This window comes from Dromaius novaehollandiae, chromosome 2 (genome assembly GCF_036370855.1).
Source record: "Dromaius novaehollandiae isolate bDroNov1 chromosome 2, bDroNov1.hap1, whole genome shotgun sequence".
NCBI classification, from domain to species: Eukaryota; Metazoa; Chordata; class Aves; order Casuariiformes; family Dromaiidae; genus Dromaius; species Dromaius novaehollandiae.
Window position 1 is genome coordinate 20,890,109 of NC_088099.1, and position 14,129 is coordinate 20,904,237.

Here is a 14,129-nt window from a genome sequence, read left to right on the forward strand (position 1 = left end):
CGTCCCGGGGGCCGCTGCCTCCCCCGCCGGCGCCCGGCGCTCGGCGGGGCCCCTGCGCGGCCCGCGGGGAGCGGGAGGCCGCGGGCCGGGGCCCCCCGGGGGCGTCCCGCGCCGCCGCTGTGGCCTGCGCGTGGGAATAGCGCAAAAATCCTCTCCACGGCCCCGAAACGGTGGCGGGGGCGGTGCCGGCAGCCCCCCGCCCCCCCGCGCGGCTCCCGCACCCCCGGCCCCGCTCTGCCTCGGGGCGCCGGGAGGGCTGCGCGGCGCCGCGGAGCCTCGCGCCGGGGGTTTCCCGGCGCTCCTCTGGTTGTGCAGCGTTTTCGTTAGTGCGCGGCGTTTGTCACCTCTCTGCCTTCAAAAACCGAGTGCGAGAAGGAGTTTTCGTGCGTTTCTAGGTGTGTTGTTTTGCGGATGATCACAGATTGGCACCCCTGTATGGCTTCACTGAGCTTTTAACAATTGTCGTGGGACAATGTTCACTTAAAAGCAAATTGTGCATGTATTGCTGAAGGCTTCCCCATTAGTCCCCCTTCTTTTGAAAACAGAGACTATATTGTTTCTGATTTAATCTTATGAAGGATTTGGCTCTTATTACAGTAAAGAGAATGATTTATTACAGCATGTTCCTTTAACTCATCAGTGCTTTATTTCTCAGTAACTCTCAACAGTGCTTATGTTTCTTGTTAAAGACATGTGAAGCCTTTCAACTTAAGCGAGAGTCTACAAAATAAAGCTGTTCCTTAAGTAGCAGACCTACTGCCTAGTAACTCAGAAAGCCATGAATAGCGTGGCATCCGCTTCCCAGTAAGTTTTTTCAGATATGCCTACCATTAGATATGTGCATCAGATGGTATTTTGTTTGATTTTTTTTTCCATAGCTATGACTAGCTGACATGGGAGCATAGACTCAAAATAATTCTTTAACTAAGGCTCCTATATCATTTTGGTAAAGGCATTGCACATTCTGACATGTAAATATTGGTGTGGACTAAGAGATAATGTAGTCTTTACTGGTGATTTAGTAAAGACATACAGAGATTTTCTAAAGACATCTCTGTGTTAAGCTATCAAATTCCTGATGTGAGGCATTATTCTGTTAATATTTATTTATATATTTAAATATTGTCATAATCCCCCAAATATTTTGAATCTAATATTTTACATGTAAACAATGAAATGGCATGGATCAGCTTTGGATCAAATTAGCTGACTGATCTAATAACATTTAGGTAAAGGCCTTATGATATTACATGAATTGTGATGTATAAAACCTTTGAATAAAAACAACTTGAAGTGTACCAAATGTTTTAGATACGATATTTTCCTTTGTGTCTTGCTATTCTGAATGGACAACAGCATTAATGTATAATTTAGCCTTCACTGAACAAACTTTTCTGCCAAACATTTCTTAAAGGGCAACTCAATATTGAAATCTGCTCAGCTTAAAATAATAGTAAAAGCTGAAGGCCCCTTCCAGTTTTTGTGATTTCGAAAACACATTTATATAATGTTAAAAAGATACTCCTTTTTTCTATAAAAAATATATATCAGAAGAACTTAATAATGTATATTAGAAAACACAAGACAGTGCAAAAACAACTGACTTTTTATTTCCAAATATGTAAAATAATAGAAAAACAGCAAATAGCATTTTCCCTCTTTATTTTTAATGTTATTTGTCTTAAATAGTTTTGGTAATAAGAATAGGTCAGATATTCCATAGTCATTTAATTAAAAATAGACTATAGTCTGCTGCTTTGATCATCTGCTGACCTATGCTGCAATCCGTTTGTAGGTTGATGCCAGTGCTATCAGAGGACTGGACTCCTTACTAGAAAAGAGCTTTGAATTTACAGTTTTCATTTCATCTGAACTATTCAAGGTAATTGACTGGTAGCGGATTTAGTTGAAAAGCTGTTAGGAATTTTGTATTGGTATTTATATTCATACTTCTGACTAATTATAAACAGCCATCTAAGAGCTCAGTCCTGCTGTTGAAGCCAGTTAAAATTTTGTCCCAGTAGGAGTGATAAGATCTGGTTTTATCAATATTTGAATCATATGAGTTCATCATTGGAATTTCTTATGTTTCTCTTTTTGTGGTATTATAATTGTTTTATCTAAGATCAACTGTCTACATGGCAGTATATGATTATTCTTCAGTACTGATGCAGTACATGGATAATCAGGTCATTCTTCCGAGTTTCCGGGCACTCTGGGTTGTCCAGTCACTTTGTTGTAAAAACAGGAGTTTGTACGCTTAGGTCTTGATCATGCCCCAGTTGAAGTAAAAAAGAAAATTACACTAACTGCAGGATCAGGCCCTTAATCCTAATACACTCTATATATGCACTATTAGGCCTCATGATTCAATGAAGAAAGAACACATAGATGGTTGCTGTATGTTCTGCAGTAATATTCCTGGTCAGATACTTTGACATAAAAATTAATAGCACTGAATTGGTGAACTCTGAGCTTCAGAGCTATGGGCAATAGAATTGCTGGTAATTTTAATTTTGCCAGAAAGTAGACAGGCATTACAACAGAAAGGTGGGTAGACAAAATAAGGCTATATTTTAATATAGTTGTAAAACATAGACACTATACATAAGAAAAGAAAGCATAAAATGGAGGAGGAGAAGAAAAACATAAAATGGAGGAGAGTACAAAACTCTGAACTGCAGAATTACAAACGTAAAGAGACCACAGCTATAAAAAAGAGTAGTTATTTTAAGAAAGTTAGAAATGTACAGATACGGCATAGTTGCATGTTACAGAAATTTATTCTTTGAAGTTCTCTCCACATTTATTGCATTTTGAAATCTATAAATTAAAATCTATCTTAAAGGCAAAACAACAGCTAAAGATTCATTGCAAGGTTACACAGTTCTTATAAGTCCTTCAGCAATTTTCATCACAAAATTTATATATTCAGTTCCCCTGCCCGGCCCATCAGCCTGGCTTTTCCTTTTTTTATTTTTTCCTCTCTCTCTTTTTTTTCCCCCACAAATAGGGGGTGAGATCGGTTCTCAGATTGTCAAATTGATATTAGCTTTGTTTTGCTGCTTGGGCATAGTGCGTACACCCCTTTCATTATGATTTCCAAGAGGAAGCTAAACTGTATATTGAAGGAAGAAAGTACAAAAGAAATGCAGTAACATTTGAATATTAATTAATCAGTGAAATGAACTACCACAGTCCACTCAGGCTAGTATTTTTTAACACCATATGCTTTGTCAAAACAAAATCATGCAACAGCGTTCAAAATGAAGGGGCAAATCATTTAGCATGTCCGGAACACTTAATTCATAAAATCTAAGAGTCCAAATAAGTATTTTGAAATGCCTCAGAATAGCACTTTGTCTTCTATGTATTGTTCTCCACTGGGCTAGCAGATAATAACCTAAGATGAGATTTCTAGCATTGATATTATGCAAAATTATTATTGACTTCAATAAGAGTTTCATCCACAGGTTAATGGAATGCCCCTGGAGTCTTTCTTTTAAGTAAATAGTGAGCCTTCTTTATTATAAAGTATATTTTACTGAAAAAATCTTTGAAATAGGTAAGAAGAGTAAATAATAAATAACTATTTACAACAAAATTTATTTCTTACTTGATTCCTATCTGTAAAACAAAAAACCTTGATACGCATGCATCAGTCACTGACATCAAAGAAAAAGAATAGACACAGCCCAAAAGGCCGAGGAAGATTTCTCTCTTGTCACTGGCACAAAAATTGAATATAGCAAAGAAAATACTGCCTTGAACCAAGCCATGCATGGATTATTAATTTGGTATGATTCTTGTAGACAGTCCTCATATCTGGTGAAAGTGCAGTACTTGTCACATATTAAAAAAAGAATTCATACTTCCAGATTTTTTTTGTAAGTATAATTCTAATAAATACATTGTTTGGCTATGGATAAGGTTTATTTCAATAAAACATACTTCCTTTACGGACAAGTAATACTGATTAACAGATCAGCAAATTAACTTTTGAATTAAATATGTGAAAGCATTTGATTTATTTAATTAACATAAAAACTATGGTAGCTGAATATACTTTTGATCAGGTATTTAACATTTTTATTCCAAGTTTAACCTGAAATCATATTTGATGGCTAGGTAGTATTTTTGGAATTAAGTTACATTAATTAAAAAAAAGCAAGAAGGACTTATCTCTTAACATTTTGATTAGCTTCGTTCTGACTTGTTTGTACCTTCTATTTGTCAAAAGTTAAAATCTTTTGGTTTTCCTTCATACATTAAAACAGGCATATATTCTTAAGCTATAAAAATCTTCTAAAAAAAGCTTGCAGTGTTCGCATTTAAATTATACACTTTTAAGCTGTTAATGTTTCAGTCTTTATTTAAGCACTGAGGTGAGATTGGTTCCAGAGGTAACCAGAGAAGAACTTATTTAAAACATTATAGTTCCTCTAATTTGTAACAATACAGGAAAATCTTATATATATTTCTTAAAAGTTCCATTTTTCCTTCATTTTACTGAAAAAATCAGATCATTTTAAATCAACACTGTCTTTAAATGTATTTGTATTTATATCTTATATGCCAAATAAAATCCTACTGAGAGTTTGTACACCTCTATGTCTAAGGTTGCAAAAAAATAGTAATAAATAGGCATGTAAGCAAGCTTTGTTATGATGTACTACATGATACATCCTCTCAGATAGTTTTGTCTTTTTGTGATTTTTAACACATTTTAAATCCTACAAATTAAGTGAAAATGCTGTATTTACTCCATTTTCAATCATTTTATTTCAGCCTCTGATAGGGAAATGAAGCTATATAGTTCATAATGTATTTGCTCTCTCTTAAGATAAAACTGTAGTGTCTTTGAGTACATCTATGGAGAATTATAAGTGAGGCCTACCTAAAAGATGCACACCTTTAGTGGTGAATGGAGAAACACAAAAATATTCCTGCTGCTTGAGCAGAACTACTGATATACTTCTGTGTCTAGTCCTGTGTCACAGAGGAATATATTTTATCATGCTTATAAAGAAATGCTAGGAAATGCTTTTTTAATGATTGCATTTGTATTCTCTCTTTGTAAGCAACACTTATTTACAGTAGATTTTAGATTAATATTTTTGCCACCCTTCAGATCACTTGACATAATTTACGGATATTTCAAAGTTGTATGTACTGTTTTCATGCTATTCAGGCAGCACTCAAATACAAACGTCGCACACAGTACTCAAAGTTCCTTTATGTTTAGCCTTATTTTTTAGATTTATTGAGAAATGTCTAATCTCTACGTGCTTTTAAAGTGTAAGACAAATACATTTGAAACTTGACAGTGTTTTAAGTAAGACTTTTTTACATGTTCATACACTTAGTGGAAAGATTGTAGTCTCGTTACTGGAAGCTTGTATGGAGGATATTATGTTCTATTTTCAAGAAGCATTCACAGTCTGTCACATTAGTGCTAGAGATGTGTATAGAATAGTAATTATTATAAGCTGACATCCAGCAAATGTAAGTAAAAATAGATAAACCTCAAAGGAAAATTAGCCTGTATGTTCTATGTACTATTTGTATGCAGATGTTTAATGTCAGGACACTAAAATGCTATTCAGCGTAGGACCTTGCAGGTAAAATAATTTCGTGTTTATATATGAAACAGAAACATGTTTTCTTTTCTTAGTTATGCATTTAGTTAATTCCTTATCGAAGTAGATAAATACAAAATGAAATAAACAGAATGAGTTATCAGTAATCCAATAATTAAAGAGATGAATGGTATAATACTTTTAATTCCATTTGTATGGTTCAGCAGTATCAGGCAGAAAAAGTATTTAAATCTAATAAGAAAATTTGCAGTTTTCTAAAAAAGATGTAACAAATAGTGTAGCAAGAGAGAACACTAAGTGGTATGGGTTTTTTTTTGTTGTTAGAATTAATCTTGCTGTTTTATGAAAATGTTTGATTCTGGTGTTATAGCAGGGCTTGCATGCCAAAATGATGGATGCCTTAGAAGAAGCTTTGATAAATAAAATCCTGCAGACCTTGGCAATCACAGTTCCCTTTTGGCTGTAGTAAGGGATGGCTGAGTAATATTTAGGAAATAGAGTTATGTAAGTTGTTTTATTGCATCTAAAGATATTAGGGCTAGATCTGCAGCTCGTGTAAATCAGCATATCTCCCTTCAAGTTTCTTATATTGCTTTGTATCAGCAGAGAATCTGGCCCATATCCATTATCTAGAGGGAGTATCAGCTACTACAAAGCATACTTATCTAACCAGAAGCAAACGTAGTTTGTGTAGCTCATTAATGTTTCTTGTAACACTTAGGTTAACCTTTATAACATGATAAAAATCTGGCAGGTTATGTGTGGTTAGAAATCATTTTAGTTTGATAATATCAACAATTATAAATTAGTATTTATCACTTTTTTAAACTGCTTATAATTACATTGATAAAAGCTTAACTTGATATTGATGAGGAACTAGTAATTTAGGACCTTTCTGTTCCTCTAATTGACTTTTCTGGGAGCAGAATTAGGCCTGTTCTCTGAAACAAATCTGTCTATCAAAGTAGTATGTAGTCTTGTTAAAAAATGTATTATATTTTTTGTGTTCTCTTTTAGAACATATTTCATGTCTAGTGACCAACACATTCTGCAAAGCCACTAAATTTAAATGCCTGCCTTTTACAAGCAAGCAAAAGTATTAGTCAACCCAGTCAAATCCCTGAGACTTAAGCTCAGATGCAAGTATCTACAATGCCCAAGTTAAAAGGCTTGGTTTAAAATACTGCCCTGCGAGAAACAGAATAACAAAGCAAACCTGGTTTCATTCTTTATTTGTTTGACTCAACTAATGAAAGAGCAGTTTCACTAATTATTAGAATTTTGAGCGGTAAACATTTAGTATATGTAGTATCTCAACTAGTGGGTGTAACACTGCAACCGTTAGAACTATTCAACAACTGTGCTAACAGTAACTCGCAGGCAGATCACAGCATTGAAATAAAGGGAATTTTACACATGCTGAGCAGTGTGCATTTTTTATATAACATCAAGCTTATTTCAGATGGTAGAAATAGTTTTGACATAAAAATACAGTTGTGATTTCTTGCCCGCTTTTTAATGGCAAATGACATGGTCAATATTGCAAAACAAAGAGGAATGCTCTGGTGACCTTAAATTTATTATGTTGGTAACATGACTGAAAACTACAAGTGTCCATGTACTGTCTGTTTCATGCAAGATTTATTTGTTGTGAGAGAAAGCCATGATGGTTGGTTAGTGAATTAGGTCAATAAGCAGTAGGATAGTGATAGGGGAGATTCTATTGCTCTTGGGGATTTAGACTTCCTAGCACGACATTTAAATCAATAGGAATCATCAGCTACCCTAATCTGCCTGTACCAAATAGCATTGGGCCTGAGGTGATGGAAAAAAATTGGAAGAGACCCCGGGAAATTGCTTTTGTTTCCTGAGATAATTAATGAAATGTGGTTGTGTAGCTACTTATAAAAGTATTTTATCTACTTTTATTGTATGTATCATTTTATAAAAAATACAATGTGTTTTCAGAGGTTACATTTTAACACTGATTTTCATCATCACTTGTTACTGATACATTCATAGAACTCTTCAACTCTTGTTGAAATATATTTTGCAAATTTGTCAGTAAACTATCAAAATGTATACCAAAAAGAGACATAAGGCAAGAGATTCCCGTTACAGTATAAACAAAAATGTTAAGATCCTGGCTTGCAAGTGCTGGAATTAGTTAATATAAGACAATGTTGATATAGCAGAAATGCTAACAGAAAGTCAGATTTAAATTTACAAAGATGTCCTATATTTACAAAGAGTCCTACATTTTGGAGCTGAAGTGGACGCTTTTTCTTTGGTAATAATTCAAACTGCTGAGGATACCAAAACAGAACTAAATGAGTGCATCAGTGAGGTGGCAAGGATAAAGGATAAATTTACATTGTTTTCACATTCTATATTTTTATTGAGTACACAGGAATTTGAGATGAATGTGTGCTGCCACAGCACTACTCAGAAAGCTGAGAAACAATGTTATTCTAAAAAGAAGTTTTTCTTCCTCTTTTATTAAAGCCAGTTAAATAGTATTTAACATTTGTCAATTTGCATATGTTAAATCATAAGTAAAATTTGTTATATATATGATAGAACAGTTTTAAACAATATATTAGAAACAGCACATCATGGAAAAATTATCTTGCTTCCTCTTACTGTATGCTTATTATAAAACATAAGTGCACCAGTTCTTTGTTTAAATGGTTATGTTATTTATTAAAAGGATCTTTTTAGACAAAAGACTTTATCTTAGACCACTGTTCAAAATACACATTAGATACTGCCCTTGAATTCCACTGTATCCTCCCATAACAGCATGTTAACCTCAGAGAGCTGCATAAGCTTGTAACAGATATTCACTGACGGGTCTTTCTGATTCTGTCAGTCAGAAGTCCTGCTTGCAGCACCTTTATGTGATGGGTATTTGTACAGTCAAATGTTGTTGCCATTATACCATTTTTACAGAGATAAAGTTCCATTGAGGCCAATTAGGGACTACTAGAGTGAAGAGAGAGCAACAAATTTCAAAATTTGATCCATCATTTCTTGGCTGTCGATCCCTATGCCCATCTGTTCACATGGCAAGTGGCCCACTTGCAAGTTAGCTGGACCTTTCCCCTAGGAGATAAGTGACAGGCAGGAGCAGTTTAGTTGGTCTCCATAACAATGTGAATATAATTTCTACTGCAGAAAGTGTGATCCAGTATCTAGGAGAATTGTGCACCATTTCCTTTCACCTCATTATATTTTTGACATGTACGTTGTTAGAAATAGTTACGAAAAGGAGGAAAGAAAACCAGGGTCTTATAGGTATTGGCTGCTGCCAAAAAGACAGGTTGTATTGGAACAGGTGCTTTGAAAAGCTGTGAAAGCCAGCTGAAAGGTGTCAAAATGTGTATAACATGAACCAACAGTTCACAGACATTTTGTATGAATTTGGTCTCATAGCAGAAAAATTCAGAAGGGACACTCCGCTGAAAGAATCTTAGAAACATGGGCATTCCCTTGGCTGGTCAACAACAACGTGTGTGATGCCCTCATGCACGATGAAAGGCCAAGGGAAAAAAAAGGATTTCCTCCTGTTACATTTATATCCTTCATTATCTTGGAATTTTCAAATCAGAGAAAAAAAATCTAATAATCTGTTCCTAAAATATGATAAGACAGTCATCTAGTCTAAATAATAAGAGTAGCTCACTTGAAACTTCATAAGCTGTATTTTGGTGAGTGATTAACTGCAAAGTGTATGTAGGTAAAAGAAAGAAAAATGTGTGATCCTTTTTATAGTACCGGTCAAACTAATGCCTGTGAGCCACACTTGTCCCTTGACCTTGTTAAATGTGGCCCACGTGTTGGAGGGAGTACAAGCAACTTTTCCGACACATTCCCTTCCCACATGTTTTTCCTGCAGTGTGCTACTGTAGATAGTTCTAAAACACATGGGAGTACAAGTGGCTTCCCCATGTGTATTTTAAACCTAACAGCTACAGCAGTCAAACACACATGGGGATAGAAAAGGAGCATCAGAGGAAAAATGCTTTTCCACTATTTGTGCTCATGTGCTTCATGTGTTCAGGGAACACATGGGAGAGCAAGAATAGGAAAAAAAGACAAGGGAGAGCAAGAGAAGAAAATAAGAGGAAGAAAGAAGCAGACAGAGAGAAGCAAAGAAAAAGGAACAAAAGAGTATGGAAGGAGACAGAGAAAGGACGATAGAAGAGAAGGCGTGGCAGGGAAAGGACAGGAATTGACAGGGAAAAAATCATAGAGCAAATCATCTCATTGATAGAAAGGAAAAAATCAAATGCATCTCTTTGTGCTTTTTATTGCAGCTTTTAAGATAGTTTGTGTGTTTAGTTTTAACAAATGTAGGAAGAGGCATGTTTTGCACATTCCTTGATGTCATCCCTCCTTTCATTTTCTGTCTCCAGATACTGCATCTTTGTTTCTGTTTCTGCTTTCTGTCTCATTCTGTCTCCTGCTTCCCCCTCTCTTTTTTCTCTTTTCTGTCTCTCACAGGCAATGAATGAGATGTAGCATATCATTGATTAACAGGGCCAGAGTTTTTTCCAACCTTGCCTTAAAAATGGAATGCCAGTGAGTATGTTGTTATTCTTTCAGCCTTTTTTTCTGAGAAGACTTAGTTGAGACAGCCTGAAGTCATTAACATAAACCTAAGTGAGCATATGGGGGAAATGTGACTTTCGCTCCATGCTAGTCATGGGATATGGCCATAGTCTTGATTTCAAGGAGCTTTACAAGAAGTCAGCTCTGAGGAAGTTTTCACTGTAGTTGATGAAGTCCAAGAGGAACAAAAACAATCTCCTATCTTCCTCTCTCACGCTCACAGCCACACGCGTGCACCCACAGTCTCTGCTCTGCATTTCCCTAGGTGCACTGCCTCATGTGTGTACCAATTACCCTGTAAGCTGTAATTTGGAAGGAGTCTCTTTATTTTGTCATGTTGCACAACAAATCTGAGCACACTAATAGGAATGTGCAAGTATTACATTATCTAAAATTATACATTTTATTTAATTTGGATTGGAATAAAGACTAATTGGCTTTGAACCTAACTTTTATTATAGTATTTGTTATAGTATTATCATTTGATAGACTTTTGTTTCTCTCAGAATTTTTTTCCTGAATTTTGGATGAAGATAGTATAATACTGAGTTTTGGCATTGCATTTAGATTTATGATTTTTATCTTTAAATGCAAAGAAAGACTCTTAAAACATGTTTGTATCCCTTTTTTACTCCTCTTTCTTTTGGTGCAAAGTTTTAGGCTCTACTGCTTTTCTTGGTTTTCACCCGTTTTAGATGTATGCCAGGGTCTCAAGGTTTCCAAACCGAAGTCAGGAGTTAGGAGGATGAACAGCTTTCAGGAAATGGTCAGCAGCTCTCAGGGTGCAATTGTAAAGGTCATTTGTTATCACATCTGTTCCTGTCAAGGCATCCTCTCTGAGGCAAAGCCCATCTGAGAGACTGGAAACCCTGGGAGGTTCTGTGGTAGGATTTTCTCTTTCATGCTGTATGCTAAAAAGAGTGCATTCATCTGTGGAGTTCTCCGAGTATCAGCAAGAACTGGCAGAAACCTTTCTCCTCTGCCCTATTTCACAGTGGCCTTCATTTCCCTGCTGCTGGCCTGATCCTAAGTGCAAAGAAGCTGTTATTAGTGGGATTGGTCTGGTTTCCCCTGCATCTCTTGAGACAGAGTACAACTGGAGCCCATCATTTGTCAGAAAGACCAGAATTTCTTTTTTATGGCTGTAAAGAAAGAGGAGAAAAGAACAATGCTGGAGTTGAGTGACCCGTAAGTTTAATTACTTGTATGTTGGAACTTCTGAATGTTATAAACTGCTCATGCCACCAAAGTTACCGAGTTCCTTAGGCTGGGATAGTTGTGCTGGCTGTGCTGGGCAGGTGCGGAGGTAGGTAGGGTCCTTCTTTCTGCTTCCCACCATCCAGTCACATCGTTACAGTCACAGTGCCGTTCACTGCTGCAGTAATGGCGTGAGGATTTTGCGTACAGAAAGGGAGTCAAACATGCATTTTATGATAGTAACCTAATATAATTGTATAGCTGTTACAGTATGTGTTATCATTACATTACAGTACTTTGAAAAAAAGGGCAGAATTTAGAATATCTTGTACTGCACCCAAAAGAGCGTTATCTAGTACAGTTTTTAAATAGTCTGTGAGTGTAGTAAAATACCTGCTTATCTTAAAAAGAGTTGTCATATCAGGTAGATAATACTTGTTTAAAAATGTGAGCACATACCAGAGTACTTGTTCACCTAATCTATTATTTATGGAAAAATGTATTAGACTAATATCATGGGCCAAAATATCCTTTAGTGCAGGCTGGTAAAGCCACTTGGGATTTATGTAACTGTGCCAATTATACTAGCAAATAACTTCACTTTGTATTTTTATATATTTAACAGATAGACTATTTGAATTAACAAAGCTCTGTAATAGCTCATGTTGACATCTTGGAAAATAAACTTTATATAATTTAAAGAAAGTAAAGGTGCACTAGTTTAAAGTGTAAGACATTTTAAGGCATAAATAAATTCAGACAAAATCTTTACTCATTCTTAGTTTTCAGCTGATTGTTAATGTCTGTACTGCTCTATGAAGATGAAAAAGTTAGGTAAAAGTAGTATTTTGGAGAAGAGGCTTTCGTCCTTGTTTAAGAAAGAAGTTCCGTAGCTGTTCTATAGTGTACTTTACATGGCAGAGAGAGGATAAATAATGGTGAATTCTGCATCTGTCACTATTCTACATCTGTCACTCAAAGAAAATTCTTCTTTGCCTTTTTGGGAAAGTCGCCTAAGGGTGATAGGATATGGTTCATAACAATAATCCATATTTAGGCGACCAGAAGATTGTGACAACATTAGCCAGAGTACGGGAATGCAGTCTTAAAATCAAAACATCTGTTATGGTAACTTTAACTTACCCTATTATGCCTACATGTTGCAGCGTCATAACTTACATTCCTGCATTATCTTTCAGTAAGAATACACATCTAGCCTTGAAATTCAGCAGTAACTTTAAATTAATTTGCTTTAAACATCGTATCATAAAATTAATATTACTGAAGCACGGCAGTTCATTTTTAGATACTAATAGTACCAGTAAGTGGTCTTCTACTTGATAGATTGCAAAATGTGTTGTATTTTATCCTTGATTATGAGAACAATTTGATTTGCCTCAGCATAGCTATTAAACAGTTACAGAGAGATTGATTGTAGTGGTATGAAGGATTTTACCATTAATGGTTTTACGTGAGAGATTCAGACTGTAAACACGTTTCATGGCCATTCTTAACCAGAATATCTGAGGGGAATCCCTTCCTACCCCACAACCCTCCACATTAGCTTGTCATGGAAATTTCTGTCAAAATAGAGATATCTTTGATTTTCCAGTGCTTCATATCACAACGTCTTGCTATATCGCTGGCATTATATCAGTAAGAGCTTTGGTCATGGTTGCATAAAATGCAGGGGATAAATGCAAATGCCCAGAATAAAATATTGTAATGAGTTAAAAGAAGTATAGTACATGGTGAGTCTGATCTTGTCCCAGGTGGGATGTCAGAGGATTTCATCCTGTTGATTTTAGAGAGGATCAGTCCCATCAGATGTATCAGTAAATGTCAACATTGATTCAAGTTCTGCCATCTTTCTACCCCCCACTCTTCTACTTATCGGCAGGACCCTGGGCTGATAGCCTGTAGCTGCTGTGGAGTGGATATGCAGTGTCTGCACTTGGGCAGCCAAATCACATTGTATGTCCTCTGTTCATTCTGTATGGCTGCTAGAATAACTTATTATGATACTGGACTTCCAAAGAATATATTAACTTCCTGACTCTCTATAGTAATACCATACAGCTGGTTCAAATAAACATTCCAAGCCAGTGCATTTTTCATCTTGAAAAAAACAGCAATTCCAAAGAAGTTTTGTATTTATTCAGTGCTTACTGTCATTGCCTTTGACACTAACCACAAAATTAATAGTATAAAAAATGGGAGTTACTCTCTAGGCCTTTGCACCAATTCTCTTTTGTTGTTCTTCATTTATTTTGTTGACTATTGCAGTCAAAATGAGAGGAAAAATTGCTCATGGCATTAATTTTCTTGAGTTATTGCACTATTCTGTCTCACTACAACTATATAGTTTTTTTTGTACTTTGAATAAAATGTGACTTTTTATTTGAAGCAGAATCCATATATAGAGAATTTAAGTTGCTCTTGACTTTACCTTCTATAATGCATTGATGCTGGTACAAAAATATGGCTAGATAACTATGCTATGTGTATTAAACTTTTGCATGCTATTAAAATATATTATGTTGTTTCTTCAATGTTTCCTTGTAAGTTCATTTACTAATATTGTTTTTATTAAAAGGGCTGATGAAATGTTAAGACTGAGAGCCTTAGGCAACATCATCATGTGTAGCATGGATATTTTTTCTGGATAAAGGTGGAAGATTTGATTATATTTGGCCAAACTGTTTTTTGTAATTATAT

At 35.6% G+C, this 14,129-nt stretch overlaps 1 long non-coding RNA gene across 1 annotated transcript; it reads left to right on the forward strand.

Annotated features, from left to right (window-relative positions):
- Positions 1 to 72: 72 nt before the first annotated feature.
- Positions 73 to 13,923, forward strand: LOC135327443 (uncharacterized). The gene is made up of 3 exons (XR_010387577.1): positions 73 to 395; positions 1,796 to 1,882; positions 11,210 to 13,923. It is a non-coding gene; the product is annotated as an uncharacterized LOC135327443 (long non-coding RNA).
- Positions 13,924 to 14,129: the final 206 nt, after the last annotated feature.